The following is a 19,251-nucleotide window of genomic DNA, read 5'->3' as shown; positions in this document are numbered from 1 at the left end:
ACTCCTCTGCTACTTAGAGAAGGCTCCATGAGCCCCGCCATGATGTATGAGTTTTATTCACGCTGACCATCCATTTTGCTGATCATTTTAGACCAGTAACGTAAAAAATAGACAGATCCAACTCTTAAGTTAACCACACAATGGGGATTGAACGCCCACCATTAAAAACTTCTTAAGAGCTAGAAGTTTTGGATCAAGCTGATATTATTGTTTTCCTTTCATCCATGTCTGTGTGCCCTCATGAACAGGTAAGATGTCAAATAAACATCATGGCCAGCCTTAGGAAGATTTGAACGGTGGAGTCATTGACGCAACTGCTTTTTGTGGTGTGGTCAAATTGAGTTTTGGATTTTGCTGATTTTTGGGCTCATGCACTAAAATAATTTAAGAAAATGGATGCACAGTGTAGATATAACACATTCATCATGGTTGGCCCACAGAATTTGCCACGTCAACACAGCACCAGCGTGGGTGGTTGTGTCGCTGCCCAATCCGAGTCAGTTTGTAACTCGGGTGTTAGTTTGTAACCTAGGTCACACCGTATCGGGTGTTTCACTGACCATGGGGCTACGTTCAGACGTCCATTAGTTTTTCCGGATCAATTTAGGGCATGATCTCAAAAATGAAGTATATCCAAATCTCAAGTGGACCACACCACAATGAACGGTAGTGATTAACCATTAAAACTTCGTCAGGGCTACAAAGTTTTGGATCAAGCTTATATGTGTGCTTTCCCTTTAGCCAGGTCTTTCTTACCTTCTCAGCAAGTTAGATTTCAAAAAATCATTACGATGGGCCTTGGGAAGTTTTTAATGGCAGGCTCTCAATGTCTATTGTTTCTTTTGGTGGGGTCCATTTGAGATTTACAACTGCTTCGTTTTTGAGAACATAAGCTAAGATTATGCGTAGAAACTGATGAATGGCATGGATATACAACTCATACATGAAGGTGGGCCCCAGGGTGGCATGCGTAGAAACCGATGAATGGCATGGAAGCACCTCACTACTTATCATTCAGGTAACAAGGATCCCGTCCCACTTCTCGGTAACGTCCAACGTTTCTAAGAACTATCTGTTGATAGCAATGCACGCCCTATATTTTGCACTGGGCCCACCCTGATGTGTACTATGAAATCCACTCTGATCATTGGATGTGTATTTCCATGTAGGGCTCAGAGCATGAAAAAAATCAAGCTGACACGTGATTCAAGTGGGCCATACTAATGAAAACAATTGGGAGAGAGGTTAACTCTTGATCGTTACCAGGCTCAACTTGATGAGAATGTAAAATCCACTCTAACCATTAGACGCCACACCAATTGATAGGCATGATGCCTAAAATGTGGGCCCATACATGATTCAAGTGGGCAATACCAAGGAAAACAATTTCAAGGGTTAGCTTTCCCTGCACATTATTTTCGATCCTGTGGTATACCTTAACCACATCTGGGACTGATTTTCAGGCTCTGGATATAACATGGGGTGACTTATCTAATGGATGGAGTGGATTTTACACAAACACCATGTTGGGGCCATCCCAAGCCAGCAACTCCTCTCCCTCTTTAATTAACTTTTCCATAGGCATCATTTATTAACATTGATTAGCATTTGATTCAGACAGCTAGTTGGCCTGTCCAACTAGTTGTGTGTGAGCATATATATATATATATAGAGAGAGAGAGAGAGAGAGAGAGTATATATAGAGAGAGAGAGAGAGAGAGAGAGAGAGAGAGAGAGAGAGAGAGAGAGTTCCAAGCTGATGCATGTTATGAATATAGGTAATACATCCTACTAATTATTTGTTTGGACGAATCTTAGGGTTTGATGCTGACCTTAATCTTGAACCCATCCAGAAAATAACCTTTTTAACAGTCCAAAATCTGACCGTCCGTTTGGGTCAGAATTTACTGTCAAGATCTGAATGTATGTTGACCCCTTGTTGGCAATCTTTTATGGGCTGATCTAGGGTCCAGATTTGGTGAAATTTCAAGGTCCATTTGTAATCATTCTTCCTTATAATTGAGAGTTTTGGGTGATTAGATTCCATGGTCAGATCTGCCGAATTTCAACATGTTTGATGGTTAGTAAAGCCTACATTCTACAACTTTTGTATAGTACAAATTATTTTTTTCCTTTCTTTTTAGGTAGCATTTTTTTTTAAAATCAACCCACCTGAATTGTATTGATATGAGGGATTAAATCAAACCACCTGAATTGTATTGATATGAGGGAAAATGACGGCCATTCGGGTGGCCCAACAAAAAGACCCCGGCCACACCTATCATAAAGACAAGCCAAAACAAGGGAAGACTGCTAAGCACAACCAGAGAGACAACCTGAAAAAACAACCACAAAGAAAATCGCAAAATAATACAGAATGGAATCCAGAGCTTGGCAACACATCAGCACACAGCACAGAGGCAGGCCTAAATCCTCAACTTAGGTGAGCCTCTGACCTTCAGAGGAAGAAAAGCACTCCGCAACAAAGGAGAGGAGGAGGAAGACAAGCTCAATCTTGCCTATTGAACCTGGAGAGGAGATCTACGTCTCCCTAATTGTAACTAGCTTTCCTCGGGTCAGGATAGGGAGATCAGCAGTCTCCCTAATTGTAACTAGCTTTCCTCGGGTCAGGATAGGGAGATCAGCAATCTACACGTAGTCCCTGTCTGACTGTTCTGAGCTACCCAAACGAGCAAGCCCGTCAGCCACTCTATTCACCTCCCTACGAATGTAGTTGATAGAGACCGAGGCAATTCCCCGGATGAACTTGATCCTCCTTCTATAGAAGAAAATGTTCCACGGGGTCCTACTAGAATTGGAAAGGAGCGAGTCGCTCTCCACTTCAATTCTAGTGCAACCATGGGTCATGCATAAGTTAAGCCCATCCACCACTGCCTTCATTTCAGCTTCAAAGTTGGATCGAATGTCGTATCCTCTTGAGAATGCGAAGATTAAATCTCATTTGTGGTCTCTGCAAACACCCCCACTTCCTGACGGCCCCGGGTTACTGTGAGAGGACCCATCTACATTCAATTTAACATATCCCTCTGTTGGTCTGTTGCACTTGATAAAAGACATGGGAGGTTTGATGGGATCAGCAATGGGGATGCCTAGATCTCTGAACGCTTCATTGTTGGTTGTGTCCTTGCGGTGGGGCGATGGGCAGGAGGAGACGAGAGTGGAAAGCCATTTGTGTGTTCTTTCTATCGATAGGACCTCTCTGATCTGGGTATCTTCAAAGCGTCTGCCATTTCTGGCGGTCCAAATCTCCCAGAAAATAAGAGCCAGGGCCAGCCCTCAAAGAATCCCAATCTCAGAATTTTCGTTAGCCAAGCTCCACCATTGTGCGGTGCAGCCCGCAGCAGATTGACCAACCAGGAATGAGACAGAGAGGATGGAGGAGAAATGAGCCCATAAGCTACTTGCCAGGTCTCCGCTAGCGAAAAGGTGATCCAGAGATTCCTCCTTACAGTTCCCATCATAGCAGCAACAGGAATAGCAAGAGGCGAGAATCGCCCCCTTCTTTTTGTCGTTGATGTCAACAGGGATGGCTCCATTGAGAATTTTCCACGTAAAGATCACAATTTTTGGAGGTAATCTGGCCAGCCAAATCCACTTGGCGTAATGTCTTCTACAACCTGCCAAGCGGATTTCCTTCCAAGACGATCTGATGGAGAATTTCCCTGATGGCTCTTCAGTCCAGATAAAATGGTCCTGCCCCTGTTGGGTAGAAATACCCTGCCTGATGATGTGCTTGAGGATGTTGGGAGAGAGGAAGGAAGGGAAAGGGGCATTTTGAAGGAGACCATGAGGCCCAATCACATCATTTACTTTCAAATGTTGGATATTTAGGGGAATCTGTCGCTGGACATTTTTCCCGAGAATACCAAGGCCTGACCAATTTGCCGACCAGAAGTTGCAGGCCCCTTCCCCCAGCGATAGGTGAGTGTTTTCTTTCACCAAGTCAGCAAACTGCAGGATTTCTTTCCAATAGGGAGAGCCAACATCACGCGTGGTGGGGTCTTGAGGGAGGTCTTGCACGCTATACTTTGATCTCATGAAGTTGGCCCGCAAGTTGTTCTTGAAGCCGTAGAGGGTCGTCCAAGCCATCTTTATAATCAGAGCTTTTCTCACGTCTCTGAGGAGTTTAATGCCCAGCCCTCCCTCTTGTTTGGAGGGCTGCAATCCCTTTCCATATGATCCAATGGCAGTTTTTCTTACCTTCTGTCCACCCCCAAAAGAAATTCGCGAACCCTTTTTCGATAGCATCCCGCATTCCTTTTGGCACTGCTGCAGCTGCAAGGGAGTGGATTGGGACACTACTCAAAATGTGTTTTATGAGAATCGTTCTTCCCACCTGGTTTAAGAACCATCCCTTCCATCCTGAGATCTTATTAAGGATCTTTCTCTTAAAGGGGCTAATAGGGGGCTAGTCTTAGTCTGCCTCTAGCTAGGGAAACTTTAAGATGTGTGAATGTTATCCTTGTAAGCCTCTCCAATTCTCTACTCCGCGTTTCTATCATCTTGGAGGGAAGAAGTATACTACTTTTCCCTTTGTTTATCTTCAGCCCTGATGTATGTAGGAACTTGTTGAGGAAGGATAGCACAACTGAAAGATATTTTTTGCTGTCATTTATGAAAATGATTGTGTCATCCGTGAAGAGGAGATGGGCGATGGTTTGATTCCCACTGGAGGTCTTGAGGACGCACAACAGCCGTTCTCTACAATTGCCTTGAAGCCTCTGCTAAGGGCTTCCATCAACAAGATGAAAAGACTGGGCGAGATTTGGTCCCCTTGCCGCAGGCCCCTCTTTGATTAGAAGAATCCACAAGCCTCTCCATTAAAAAGAACTGAGAACCACAGTCCCGACCAGCACTTATCAACTAGACTGATCCATTACTGGTTGAACCCAAACTTCGGGAGGATAGCTTTCAGAAAATTCCAATCCATCCTATCGTGCGCCTTTTCGAGGTCGATCTTCATGATGATGTTGCTTTCCCTCACTCTTTTGTTGATATCCTAGAGGAGTTCTTGGGCCAAGGCGATGCTTTCTGAGATATCCCATTAATTTCTAAAAGTTTAGAATTAAAATTAGATTTAAAAAAAAAAAAAATCAAATTATACTTTCAATAATGTATTAATTAAGTTATATTATATTCTAAGCTAATTAAGATTCATTTATATATATATATATATATATATATATATATATATATATATATATATATATATATATATATATATATAATTTGAATATTAAATTAAAATTTAATTATGAATCAAACCGATTTAATTCAACAATCGTTTTAAGGTATATTTCAAATTTTCAATAATTAAGTTAAATAATTAAATAAATTTTAAATAAAAAGATTAATCACATAAATAATTAATTTAAACAATATTCCTATTAAACTTTTGGAATAAAATAACATTACAATTAACTGAAAATTTTAGACTTCAAGTTAAGATTACCTACCTAATTTGAAGTGATGGACTAAACCTTATGCAGTATAAACCCGACGTATACACTCAATGTGCACAATGTCTAAGAATGAGTCTTGGCTGATTCACACCTATGCATCATGCATACAACAACTATTGTTTTATGATTTTAAAGGTAGCCCACACTCAAACTCTATTGGACCCACGCTTATGCTGTAAGCTCATCGCTACACCCTATTTATATGACCAATGCCATAAATGTGCATGCACGTGCTTCATATGTGAAGCAAGATACGTGTCTTGGTGTTTCATGCATGAAAAATAATTTTTTAAAACTTATATGTTAATTACTAATTTCATTACTATATTTAACACTAAAATTAAAAAGTTCCAACATACGTAAACATATCTCATGCTAATACATCTACTTCTATCTAAAAGAATGTGCACATAAGCAAAGATATGTAGTTAAAACACCATTCATTAGATATGTGCTCAGATGGTTTGGATAATGAATAGTTTAGATTTCTAAATAGGCACTCCACATGGCAGATTCCATTTCAACAGTCTAGACGATACAGTTCATCACTGAATGGTTTTGATTGGTTAGACCATCTATTGGGGAGTAGGTTAGGGATTGAACTCTTTGGACGATTTAGATTGATGTGAGGATACATTGATTAATTGATAAATGTGAGTACTATGAGATTTGAATGGTCCAGATGAGTAGAGTATTTGGAATGCTAGACCTCCAGTACGAGAAAACTCGAAAAAGGCTACGGATTTAATCTGTAGCTATAGATTAAAATAGTTATAGGTATAATCCGTAGCAAGTATTACCGTAGCCAAAAGCACTATAGCTACGGATAGTATTGGTGTTAAAAGTAGTGCAGGATCCGTAGCAATATGTTGAATTGAATAACAGCTACGGTCAATATCCGTTGCTATAGCCTACATTTAAAAAAATTTATAATCATCTATTCATTCGTTTACCATTTACATAATCATTCATTCATTTAATCAATTATAATTACAATAATACTGAAATACAAATCTTAGCAAGTCTATGTGCACTCGCATATGGCCAAGTGCAACCTTCATCCACCATAAATAGAAAACAAAGAAAAATATGAGAGCAAACCACCACTAGAGGACTCTGCAACATAAAAAGAAAGAATCAATCAACTGAAGAAGGATGAAAACTAAATGCACGGAAAAATAAAAAATAAAAAAAATAGGATGGTTGAAAACCTAGAGAAACATGTATGGCCGACACTAGCGGCCTGAAAGTTGCTTGAAATGGAATGGACAGCTGGTTCTACACCTAGTGTCACGCCCCGAAATCCGAGTACAGAGTGTGCACCCTCAGACCCGAGTTTCAGTTTGTAACTCGTACACAAAGTGTACTAATTTAATTCATTAATCAGTTTAATCAGAGATAATAATTATATTCAATATAAGGTCCACCATAATCTCAATCACACATGCATAATACTTAGCACCAATCAACTAAACATATATAAATCTTGACGACTCTTAAAATAAAATGAACCTTAAAATTATTAATTTATTATACCATTATAATATAATGATATTTATTCCATGCTAACATTATTACAAAGAAATAAATGTAAATAATTGTTTGAAGTCTCAAAATAAATGTCAGTATGCATTATTCGTTAATTAAACTGTGCTAACAAAATAAAACATATAATTAAAAATTTTCTAATGCCGCCACTTCATCCTTGGATAGGTATGGCCATATTTCAGGCATATCGTGTTCAGGTATAGTAGATCCTTCCGGTTCTTGCGTCACATCATCTGCTAATGGCTCCTCTGTACGGTTTTTCCATCAATAAAAATGTAAGCTGGCCAGGCTTAGTGATATAACCCAGCATGGTTCATAATCATAGCAATTAAAATAATACATAAATACATGTACAATGATATAAATGTAAAATGATATATGAATGCATCAGATGGGGTGATCGTCCATCTACTTGGGTTGGAGGTCGTCAACCCGCATCCACCCGTTGGGTAGGCTTCCACCTTTCGGTAGGCTTGGGCATAGCCCGCATCTGGTAACGCTCTACCAGGATCGACATTTCTTCCAAGGAGGGCCCCTAGGATCGACCATGCATTATGCAATGTAATGAATGAAGGATAATATGTAAATACATATTTTTCATATTTGGCATAGTTGTCTTGATTAAAATATTCACATATAAATTTATCGTACAATTATCATATCAAAATATTCAAACCAGTAAATCAATCAAACAATCACAATGATTTATTTTAATTTTAATGAATTATGAGACAAGTTGGGTTACTCACCTGAGTCTGGTAGTGTAGAATCCACTGGGTAATTATGTTGGTTTGAATTCAGAAATCCTATCAGTTATATCAACAACATCATTATTCATATGTTTTTATTACATGGTGAGGCCCACCTCTGATTAACATCCTAGGTGGCCAGATCCAAAATAATCAAATAATTAAAATTTCTATTCTATTTTTTTCTCCTTTTTAAGATTATAAAATTGAATGATAATTACTTGATCGAGGTGGTCCATCGGATGGTCAGATCATTCAGATTCTTGAGGTATTATCATGTTTTGCCTCTACACATTAGATGGATGGTGTGGATCTAACTACACATACACCGATGGCCCATCTCGACCTTCTACACCAAGTGATACCAACACTTGCGCAAAAATCTAAGATTCCTTTATTAAACACTTTTAGATCTGACTAATGTGGCCTATCTGATTGTTATATTGATCTAAAAATTATGGCCCTTGTATATTTTGGCCTTAAGGATCATATGATCCGTACAGATCTGTCTTAGCATAATCAAATTCCATCCATTTTATTTATTCCTAAAATATTACTAATTAGACCAAAATCATAAAAACATCACTTTATTAAAATTGACTCTACACACCTATACAATGATGGTGTGGATGATCCACGCCATCCATTGTATAGATCAAGAAGAAATTAACAACATAATAAAAAGTTAAAAAGAACTAACGATTAGAACTTACCTGATCGAGCCTTCTTAGAATTTATTCTTCCTTTTACTTTAGGGCTTCCTATCTCCTTTTTTTAAGGAGAAACTTTCCGTATCCCTTTTTAAAGAAAATTCTCATAAGATAGGATAAGCACATCCTCCCTTATCTTGAATTTGAATTTTTTTATGATATTTAAAATAAAAAATTTATTATTACTATTTCAAGAATCGATCCCTAAACCTCTCTCTCAATTAAGAATTTCACTACCAACTCAACTATTGACTTGTTTTTATTTTTTATTTAAAAATAAAATTTTTAAATATTTAATTTAGTTTTTTTATAATGTACCAAAATTTAGGGTTGTTACACCTAGGCCTTACGTTATCAGTATTCTACCCAGTGTATTCTTACTTCCAAAACTTCAACCTAGTGTTAATTAATTTTATTTTTTATCTTTTCATTTTCATTATTATTTTGTAAAATATTTTCCAACAGCCACGCAATCCACATCCCAACACCACCAAATTACTTGTTGTCATGGACACCATGCAAACCACATCCCTTAAATTGTGAACCTTATGTGGATACAACATAGGTTTGTACCAATTTGGTTTCCTAGAGTCTTTCCTAATAACAAAAGTACCTCCACTTTTCTAATTCCCTCTTTGTACCTCTTCCATGGTCCTCACAGCATAGTTTTACCAGCTCAAGAATGAGCATTCTACTTTGAAGATAGCAGAGCCTATTGATACACAATGATTGTCAAATCTAGGGTGAAGGATGCAAATCATCAGACCAACTGCCATGGTCGATGTCGACCTCTCTTCACTAGGGATGCTTGTCTCTATTGTACCTTCTAATCCTACTTTATTAACTAAGTTTCATAAAGCAGTTGAGCCATTGGAGGAAGATGGAGACAGGTCTAATCCTAAAGAAATTGATGTTTGTATCAACTAGAATATGAAGCATTTCAACATCCAAATCTAAAGAGTGATTATTTCTTCATTTTCTGTATGTTATAAAGAAAATTCAGTAAGAACAGTTTTGAATGTCGCATAGCTCTAATGTAAAGTTCTTTGTGTTCATTTCCTTCAACATGTGTGTGATGCCTACTTCTTCCAAAACTATCAAGATGGTTCAAAGTGGGCCAAAGGTGCATATACTGTCAGATTTGCATCTATCAAAAGATTTGGTTCCAAGTTACAGCCAAGTCATGCTATTAATCATCCAGTTGCATGCCAAAAGTCTTATAAAATCCTTACAATGTGGGGACCACCTAAAGTGATGCCTAACATGGCATGCCGAATGCTTGCCTGAAACAAAAACAAAAACAAAAACAAAAAAACCAAAAAAAAATAATTGAGAAACCAACCTAAATTGGACATTGGGTTAAATGTTTGCAGCTCTGGCATTCTTCTTCGCTTGATATCTTCATATCCCTACAAATGAGAGGTAGATTTTAGAAGAGATTAGATATATGTAGAGGGAGGTTCTTCATTTCATGTGGCATGTAGATATATTCCAACATATTTATACTTGGGCATGAAATTGTGTCCACTGCCAAAAGTCCATAGGCAAAGGAGTCAGTGAAGCTTATTTTGCACTCATCTTTCTAGAAGAGAACCCGAGTCAAAGCCAACAACTTGCAAGGATGATTTTGACATGAAAGATATTTGTACATCTCCAGCAAAATGTATTCAAAATAATCCAATCGGAATGAAAGACGAAAATTTTTATTTTTTATTTTTACACAAACTCACACTCACACCCACACCACATGGGAAATCAATTTCATGACCTCCGAGTTAAACATCTTAAAATAATAAATAAATAAACAAACAACTATATTGCAGTTGTGGCTCCTGAAAAACAGAATTCTAGATATTAAAATAATTAACAGCTACTTTAAATGCCAGATAAATCTAACTTACAAGTATATAACTAGAAAAATCGGAGTCAAGATTTGTTGTTGAAACCCTCACTCTACCATTATCGGTATAACACGAAATGTCAAGAAACTACATGCAAACAGTGTTTCCTTCACAGCATCAATGGGTCAACATGGCATACTTGTAAGAGGTCCTAGGTGGGCATCCACATTCATTGGAGATTTTTTTATTTTTTATTTTTAAAAGAAAGAAAGAAAATAAGATCATGTGCATATCGTGCATACACATAACAAAAATGTCCAGAAATGCTTCAAAGCAATGAATTATTAAAACTGAAATTGCACATCATTCAGTTCAACTTTTAAGACAATATCATTGAGAAATTAAAAAATAAAACCCAATCAGAAATTGGAAAGGTCTCAGATGAGAACTCTGTAAGAATTAGTTGCACATAAACTGTGTGGCATTTTTTCATAGCCGAGCATTTTGCCGTCATTCAAGATTAGAGCCTCTTCATTCACAAACGTTTTTTTAAAGTTGGGGAAGCAGACAAAACTGAAGCATTCCATTTGCCTTCTTTCATTAAGTGTTAATGACATTCTCATGCAACCTGGGCTATATAATGATTGATGACCATAAACAGTGCCAATTTCCAGTTGGAGAAGCAAACAAAACAATCAATTAAAATTTTAAGTGCTTTCTAGACGTGATTGGTTGCCAGCTGGAAAGAAACTGCCAACCACTGAAATGCATAGCATCAGTCATTAAACAACCCCTGTGGCTCCCTTTGGAACCTCACACACGGCACCGGCTGGTCTATTGTACTACTTGCAACAATCATTGTTGAGGGTCGAATATTGTATATCAGACCCCGATTACTGCCTGATTTTACGTACACGATAATGCCTAATATTATAATTTAATCGTGTTTTTGTTGCAGTCTGTAATAAGGAGCTTTGATTGAAAAAGAGTATTAAAAGTATGGATTTAACGCTCCGAAGTCACCAGAGTGGCATCACAGTGGACCCCACCTATTTTTTGCGCAGAATATCCAAATTGAGCAGTTTGGGACGTCCAGTGACGTACGTGTTCCACTTGGGTTTTGACAGTGGGCCCCACCCATCATTCCATTAGATGATCTGACCCGTCCATTTGCTCTGGAGGATGGCCAAGACCCTGTATATGATTCCTTTCTGGTCCCATACAAGCGATCGTGTGAATTTCTTATCCAAACGGAAGACGGACGGTGCAATGAAACGTTCCATGGGCCACACCGAATCTAACCCAAAACCAGTCAATTCTACATAGTTTTTCGAGCAGAATCTAATGGACGCCGTGGATCTTTCACCTGACACCAAGAAGTGGGGCCCACCAACATCCAGCGTAAGCCCTATTACGCACGCACGTCTTCTGCTGTGCGTAAAGGCTCCGCACACAGGATGCCGTGGCCTATAAGAAGAAAGAGAGTAGAGGGATGGAAAAATCTAAGTTGGCGTGGGCAGCCGTGGAGGCCAAGAGAGAGGGAGAGAGGTGGCACGTGAGCGTGGCTTGGGCTGGACGTCAGGGGGAGAATTGAGAAAAAGCTGGGACGTGGAGTTTTGCTTAGCTAGAACAAGGAGGACGATTGAAAGGGAGATGGGAACGTGAAGACAGGGAGGAGAGAGAGAAGTTTTTTTTTACTTTCCTTGCTGTGGTTTTTCTTTCCTCTTCTTTTTCTTTTGTTTATTTGTTTATTTTAGCCCATTCATGTGTGGCTAAACCCCTTAGCTAGGGCTAAGAGGTGAAGCCTGTAGCGAGATGGGAGATACTATTTCAAGCTTTTAACTTAAATTCATAAACTGAATTTGATTTGTGTTGATTATTAAAGGAATGTTTTTCTTAGTCTTTAATGATCTGTTGTGACTAAAATTACAATAGGTCTGCAATGGCTTTGAATATTTCTTTTTCCCTTTTTGATGTTTATGACGTCAGGAAGCCCTGTTGTTCACCATCGTCTCCTAGGCATGGTTGGATGATGGTACCCTTCCTAACTTTCATACACTGTTGATTGGTTGGTAATTAGTTTAATCCTGTTGTTTGCTTTGTCTCCTAGGCATGGTTAGATGATGGAATCCATTCTAATTCATATACTTTTCATCTCTTGAAAACCAGATCAAGTAAAGTTCAGTTTAAATTTCATAATTCTTGATGCAGGCATAAGATCTCCCTGATCCCTACAAGTGGATCCTCTGAATCCCTAGTTTCCTTCCTCTAAATTCCTTAAGTTTTACATTAATCTCTCACCATTATTCATCAATTTATATTTGATTTAGATTGCATCTTAGGCTAGTTCTATTTCTACCTAGTTTCAGGAAACGTACAGGTATCAGTCTCTGTGGATTCGACCTCGGTCTTACCGAGTTTATTACTACATCACAACCCTGCACTTGGGGAGTGAACAAGTTTTTGGCGCCGTTGCCGGGGACTGATGGTTACGTTTTTCTGAAATTAATTAGTTTTAGAATTAGGTTAGGATTAGGATTTTACTAACTTTAGGTTAAAGGTTTTTATTTTATTTTATTTTTTAGAAACTATTATTTTATTTTTAGAAACTAACCTGTTTTCCTGTTTTGTAGGATCCTGAAATAACTTCTAAACTGGTAATCCCTTTCTAATTCCTCTACTTTTTCTATTTTTAGAATTAGGATTTGAGTTTTGAAAATTTTCTATTTTCTAGTATTTTTCTATATTTTAGGAACTAGTTTATTTTTAAACTTTCATCTTTTGTTTTTAGAAACTAGGTTAATTATTGCCCTTTTGAGAAATTTTTTCTAATTTTAGAAACTAACTCATCTTTCATTTATTTTATTTTTAGGCTTCGATTTTCTATTTTAGAAACTTTCTAATTCTAGGTCTCCTTTTTAAAAACTAACTTTCTATTATTTTCTTTTACAGGATCTTAACATAGGAACTTCTCATTTGGTACCTTCTTTCTAACTTCTCCTCCTCTTACTTTTCATACTTCTGTAGGATCTTTTCTTCTATTTTTCTTAGAATTAGACTCAGAGTTAGGGTTCTACCATGGAAGCGTGGGTACATGCATATGCCGAGATGGATAAGAGATATTGGGGAATGCCTGAGGATTGTGGAATTCAACGTATACCTCAAGATTTTTCTCCATCAAGAACAGACATTGAGAACCGACTAAAACGTTATGTTCCATCTGTTAATAGGGCCGTATATGATCGTAATTATGGAAACGAGGATTATTATCAACCATCATATTCTCCCATGTATGATCAGTATGACTATTACCAGGGGAAACATCAAAATTTGGAAGATGAACCAACTATATGTTATAATGATTATCCTCTTGGATACCCTACCATTGATATCCAACCAGAAACAATCCAAGAGGATTCAGCTCAGCGTAGCCTGGCCTATCTCACGGAAATGAGAAAATCGTTGGAAGCGCTTAATTCGCGCCTTGATAAGATAGAGGAGGCTCGGTTATCTCAACCACAATTCATTCCAGAAATACAATGCGAGAAAAGTGATCCTAACTCGCTTTGGAAGAACTCTGGAATTACAAATGAGGAGTTGGATTCTATCAATGAGCATATGGTTCAATTTCCCGATGAGTTGATCTCAATGACTGTTCAAAGGAATGGTCAAGATGCGTGGGTATCTTTTAAATACAGTGATGATGACACACTTTCCTCACATGACACACAGGATCTCAATGATGACGTAGAGGTTAGTTTTTTCAAACCTCAACCAAACTTAGGTGTAGAATGTGAGGAGAGCGACCCCATCCCAAGTGTGTACTGCACGGAATTAGACGATGATGCTTATTGGGATGATGATCATGAATATACAGCCCAAAGTCCCCTAGAATCAATCTCAAGTTTGGTCCAGGTCAATGATCAAGATGTACATGAAGTGGTCGGTCATAATGAGCCACTCCCCTCACCTGACATGTCTGATTTTAAGGTAGAGGATGAGCTCCTTATAATCGACCCTTCTAACTCTTGTGAAACATGTTTGGACCACTCCTCTGAATTAAATGATGATATGATTCGAGAGAAGGACGAGTTGCTCGCTACGACCTTGGAAATTGAAACCACTAAGTTGAGGCCACCATCTGAGCTGTACACGTTTGACAATTCAACACCTCGATTGAGTAGTTTCAATGAACAAAGTGATCACATCGATGCTTCCCCTATTGATTTTCCATCTACCTGTGTAGGGCTGGAGCAAGAGAGCACACCTCCGTTTACCTTTAAAGACAATGGATTCCTTGGGCAGATCATCACAAGCTTTAATGTGGAAAATGAGTCACCCTCAGCTGAATGTCCCAACTCTTTTGATGATTGTTTGGCACACTTTGCAGATTCAAATGATCCCATGATAAGAGACATAGTAAATGCCTTGCAAGACAACATCTCGGTAGTCATCACTGACCGAGTGAACCCTTACTCTGAAGCTCCTTCTTCCACAGACCCTGAATGTTTACCATTAGGGGAGGAGGAGCTGAAAATTAAACTGAAGTTTGCTACTTCGGAATGTGTTGAGACTACACCACTTCCTGAAAATTTTTCTCAATTTGATCTACCTGTAGTCTCTGATTCACCATGGGATACTAACTTTGCAACTTTTTCTGACACAGGTGAATCATATATACTTTGGATACCTCAAGCACTTCAACAGAAAATTTCTTATGAGATACATAAGTTTCTATGGAAGGTCATGCTCCAAGGCGTCCAAGCCTATTACAAAAAGGGCTTTTGGATGATCCTGTTGAGGAACTTACTGAGAAACTTATCAAGATACTGGCCGAAAGAGGAACCTTGCGGCTTGACTCAGTAGTTTTTCCTTGCTTTCTTAGGACTAGGGTAGTTTGTTTTATGCTGTTTTAGGATAGATGGTAAACTTAGCGCTCCTAGGAGGCAACCCAGCTCTTCATTTCATTTCGTTTTTATCATTAGTTAGTTCAATGTTTGTGGGTAACATTACTGCAAACCCTCACGAGACTACAACTCGTCCACTAGGGGCAACCTAGGGGTTTAAAGGCTTGTTGCATACGCTAAATGCAATCGAGAGCACCTGCGAAAGTGGTATAGGTAGGATTTTATTTTTATTTTTATTGGTTTCTCTCTTGTGCTGACCCGCTCTTACGTAGATATCTTTGGAAAGCCTCTTGATTCTTTCGTCCAGGTACTATCTTTCCATCACTCCTCTTATATTTTCGTTGTCCCATGTGCATTGCATGCTTATTTCTTTTACATTGAGGACAATGTAGATTTTAGGTTGGGGGTGGGAGATTAGGTTTCCTAATCAGTGTTTTCTTAGTCCTGAACAAAAATTGTGAAATTTTTCAAAAAAATTTTCTGACATTTTTATGAATCCGAAGTGATTTTGACAACCATCTTGGATTTAGAATTACAAGATGAGTGATGTTGGTAATTTATGACTCTTAGATTCAATTATTTATTATATTAGATTTCACAGTTAAGTTTGAAGTGTTAATCTCTGATTAGAAGTTGTAAACATTGATTGAGTTATGATCTCACATGTCACATCTCGCTTTCACATTAAGGTTTCAGTTTGATATTGAAGGATTTACTTGGTACTCATTAAGCTTGAAGGGAACCAACCTGAGAAATTGAAAGGATTGGGCAAATGGTCGACGCCATAGGTTTGCTCCCTATAGGTGTAGATTTAATTCCCTATGAATGATATGTGAAAAATTTGGGTGTACAGTTTTCATCATAGGTTTGCTCCCTGTAGGTGAGGATTTGATTCCCGTTCTTGGCGTTACTTTTAATAGAAAAATCAAAAGCTGAAGGAATGAAAAGATGATCTGTGAGGCAAGTTTTGGTTATCATGAATCTTCTTATTGGTTACTAATGATATCCTGAAATAGAGAAGTGAACTTAATGATGATAAGCCGAGATTTCATTATACACTCATGGTACTCATTGTTTAGAATTGTTCTAATTAATGCATAAATACTTTAAACTTGATTATGAACTTTATTGTGCGCTTTATTCCAGGAGGAAGTAATGCCCAACAGTCATGCATCTTAGAATTCTCGTATTTAGATTGCTTTTCAAAAATCACTTGAGTTCATAGAGATTGTCCTATAATTCTCGACTTATTTTTCGCATACTTTGCTCGGGACTAGCAAAATGCTGGTTGGGGGTTGTGTTGAGGGTCGAATATTGTATATCAGACCCCGATTACTGCCTGATTTTACGTACACGATAATGCCTAATATTATAATTTAATCGTGTTTTTGTTGTAGGATGTAATAAGGAGCTTTGATTGAAAAAGAGTATTAAAAGTATGGATTTAACGCTCCGAAGTCACCAGAGCAAGGAATGAACTCCAAGGGACCGAGATCGATGGATATACACGCCAGAGATTCGAGAAAATTGAGAAACTGAAGCTTAAGTGGCCTGAAAGTTAGTCAGAATGCAAGATAATAGGGTTTCCACCATCCACTCGGCTCGAAACTTCATACATGGCCTGAGGACCATAAATTAACCGTACACGTCAAATTTCAGCTATTAGATCCTTGTGAAAGTGGCCCAACAGAGAGATCAGAGGATAATAACCATTAAGAAAGCATCTTGGACATCCTTGGGAGATCTGGACCCAAACTGAACTGATGGAAAGAGCACTAAAAACGGTGGATATTTGTCAAATTTTACTTCTTTTGGATGGTGCAATCAGAAGATACTGACGGCAGAAGATATAACAAAACAGAATGGCAAATCTGTAAATAGATGTGCCATGCATGGCTTACGTGAAGCCCATTGTTTTTTTAACGGTGAATGTTGTCCATACATTGGTTAAGCGTGTGGCCCACCCTGAAATCAGATCTACTTTAAACTGGAAGCCATGGGCTAACACTATGTATAGGAGCTGATGGAGGGAGTGGATCTCCAAGAATGTCATCATAAGTGGGCCCCACCAATTTTTTGTACAAAACATGCAAATAGTGAAAAAACGTCCAGTGACGTACGTGCCTGTGATTGGGTTTTGATAGTGAGCTCCATCCATCATCCTTTTTCATGATCTAGACCGTCCAATGTGTCCTAGAGGGGTGGTTTGACCCTCTCCTAGGTGGAGGAATTATAGAAGATAGCATGAAGCGGATTTCAACCATTCAAACGGAGGACAGACGACTAGAAGATCTGGTACCATGGGCCGCATCAAACTCGAGACAAATCAGCTTGTCCCGAACGGTTTTTCGAGGAGAACGCAATGGACGTGGTGGATTTCTTGTCTGACATTGATTTTGGGCCCCACCATCGAAACAGCGCAAGTGCCATCCGCAATCCCTGTTTTAGCGCCGGACACTGGGCGTTCTTTTTTTGGCCATTGCACGATCATGGCAATGATCGGATAGAAGATCTGATCCATCCATCATGTAGCTCATTCAAAAACGTCCCAAGGGATGTTGATTTTACGGACAGATTGCAAGGAAAATGGAAGTTTGGAGGCTCCGAATTTGACTGCGTAAGGGTCATTCACGCCATCGACTTTCCAGTTTGGTGGACTGCTGTGCGTAAAGACCTCTTCCGCAGCCTATTTCTTTTGGGACTCCACAGCAGCTCCAAAGGAGGCCTTTCATCTTTAAAAAGGAGGAGACGTGCAAGAGAGAGGGGGAGATGGGAACGTGAAGACAGGGAGGAGAGAGAGAAGTTTTTTTTTACTTTCCTTGCTGTGGTTTTTCTTCCCTATTCTTTTTCTTTTGTTTATTTGTTTATTTGTTTATTTTAGCCCATTTATGTGTGGCTAAACCCCTTAGCTAGGGCTAAGAGGTGAAGCCTGTAGCGAGATGGGAGATACTATTTCAAGCTTTTAACTTAAATTCATAAACTGAATTTGATTTGTGTTGATTATTAAAGGAATGTTTTTCTTAGTCTTTAATGATCTGTTGTGACTAAAATTACAATGGGTCTGCAATGGCTTTGAATATTTCTTTTTCCCTTTTTGATGTTTATGACGTCAGGAAACCCTGTTGTTCATCATTGTCCCATGGGCATGGTAGGATGACAGTACCTTCCTGATCTTCATACATTGTTAATTGGTTGGTAATTAGTTTAATTCTATTGTTTACTCTGTCTCCTGGGCATGGTTTGGTGATGGAATCCATTCTAATTCATATACCTTTCATCTCTTGAAAACCAGATCAAGTAAGTTCAGTTTAAATTCCATAATCCTTGATGCAGGCATAAGATCTCCCTAATCCCTACAAGTGGATCCTCTGAATCCCTAGTTTCCACTCCTCTAAATTCCTTAAGTTTTACATTAATCTCTCACCATTATTCATCAATTTATATTTGATTTAGATTGCATCTTAGGCTAGTTCTATTTCTAGTTAGTTTCAGGAAACGTACAAGTTTCAGTCCCTGTGGATTCGACCTCGGTCTTACCGAGTTTATTACTACATCACAACCCTATACTTGGGGAGTGAACAATCATATGCCATGAGTTTCATATTTACACTTGAAATTGCAGTATAGGATGATATACAATGCAAACATGTTAACTATTTGGAGCATCTTTGTATCCTAATTGTAAGAAGGAGAACGAATGATGTGTCTTAGCTGAAAAATGTAGAACAGATGAGCCCACATCAAGAGAAATAAAAACACCTTCATTTCTTACTGGACTTGGAACAGGATGGATCACAACAATAGGGACCTCGAACCGTGGAATATTATTAGCGAAGGGCTCATTTTTGGGATGTTCACCAAGTGCGGACCACCATGAACAAGCCCTGGTTCAAATTCACACTAGTCCATCCATATTTGGAATCAGCACTGCAAAAGAGTGGTTCATAGCACCAAGCACGTAACCTTGTTATCCAAGAGAGTCACATCAAAAAAAAAAAAACCGTCAACCTTGC

The 19,251-nt window shown here is 38.5% G+C and overlaps 1 long non-coding RNA gene across 1 annotated transcript; it reads right to left on the bottom strand.

The window, feature by feature from the left end:
• Positions 1-6,582: 6,582 nt before the first annotated feature.
• Positions 6,583-19,231, bottom strand: LOC131221563 (uncharacterized). The gene is made up of 3 exons (XR_009159418.1): positions 18,998-19,231; positions 9,833-9,899; positions 6,583-6,599 (listed from the first exon to the last, which is right to left on the bottom strand). It is a non-coding gene; the product is annotated as an uncharacterized LOC131221563 (long non-coding RNA).
• Between the last annotated feature and the right edge of the window lie 20 nt (positions 19,232-19,251).

This window comes from Magnolia sinica, chromosome 12 (genome assembly GCF_029962835.1).
Source record: "Magnolia sinica isolate HGM2019 chromosome 12, MsV1, whole genome shotgun sequence".
Lineage (NCBI taxonomy): Eukaryota > Viridiplantae > Streptophyta > Magnoliopsida > Magnoliales > Magnoliaceae > Magnolia > Magnolia sinica.
Note: the sequence above shows the minus strand (reverse complement) of the source record. Positions and strands in the feature narration are given on the sequence as shown.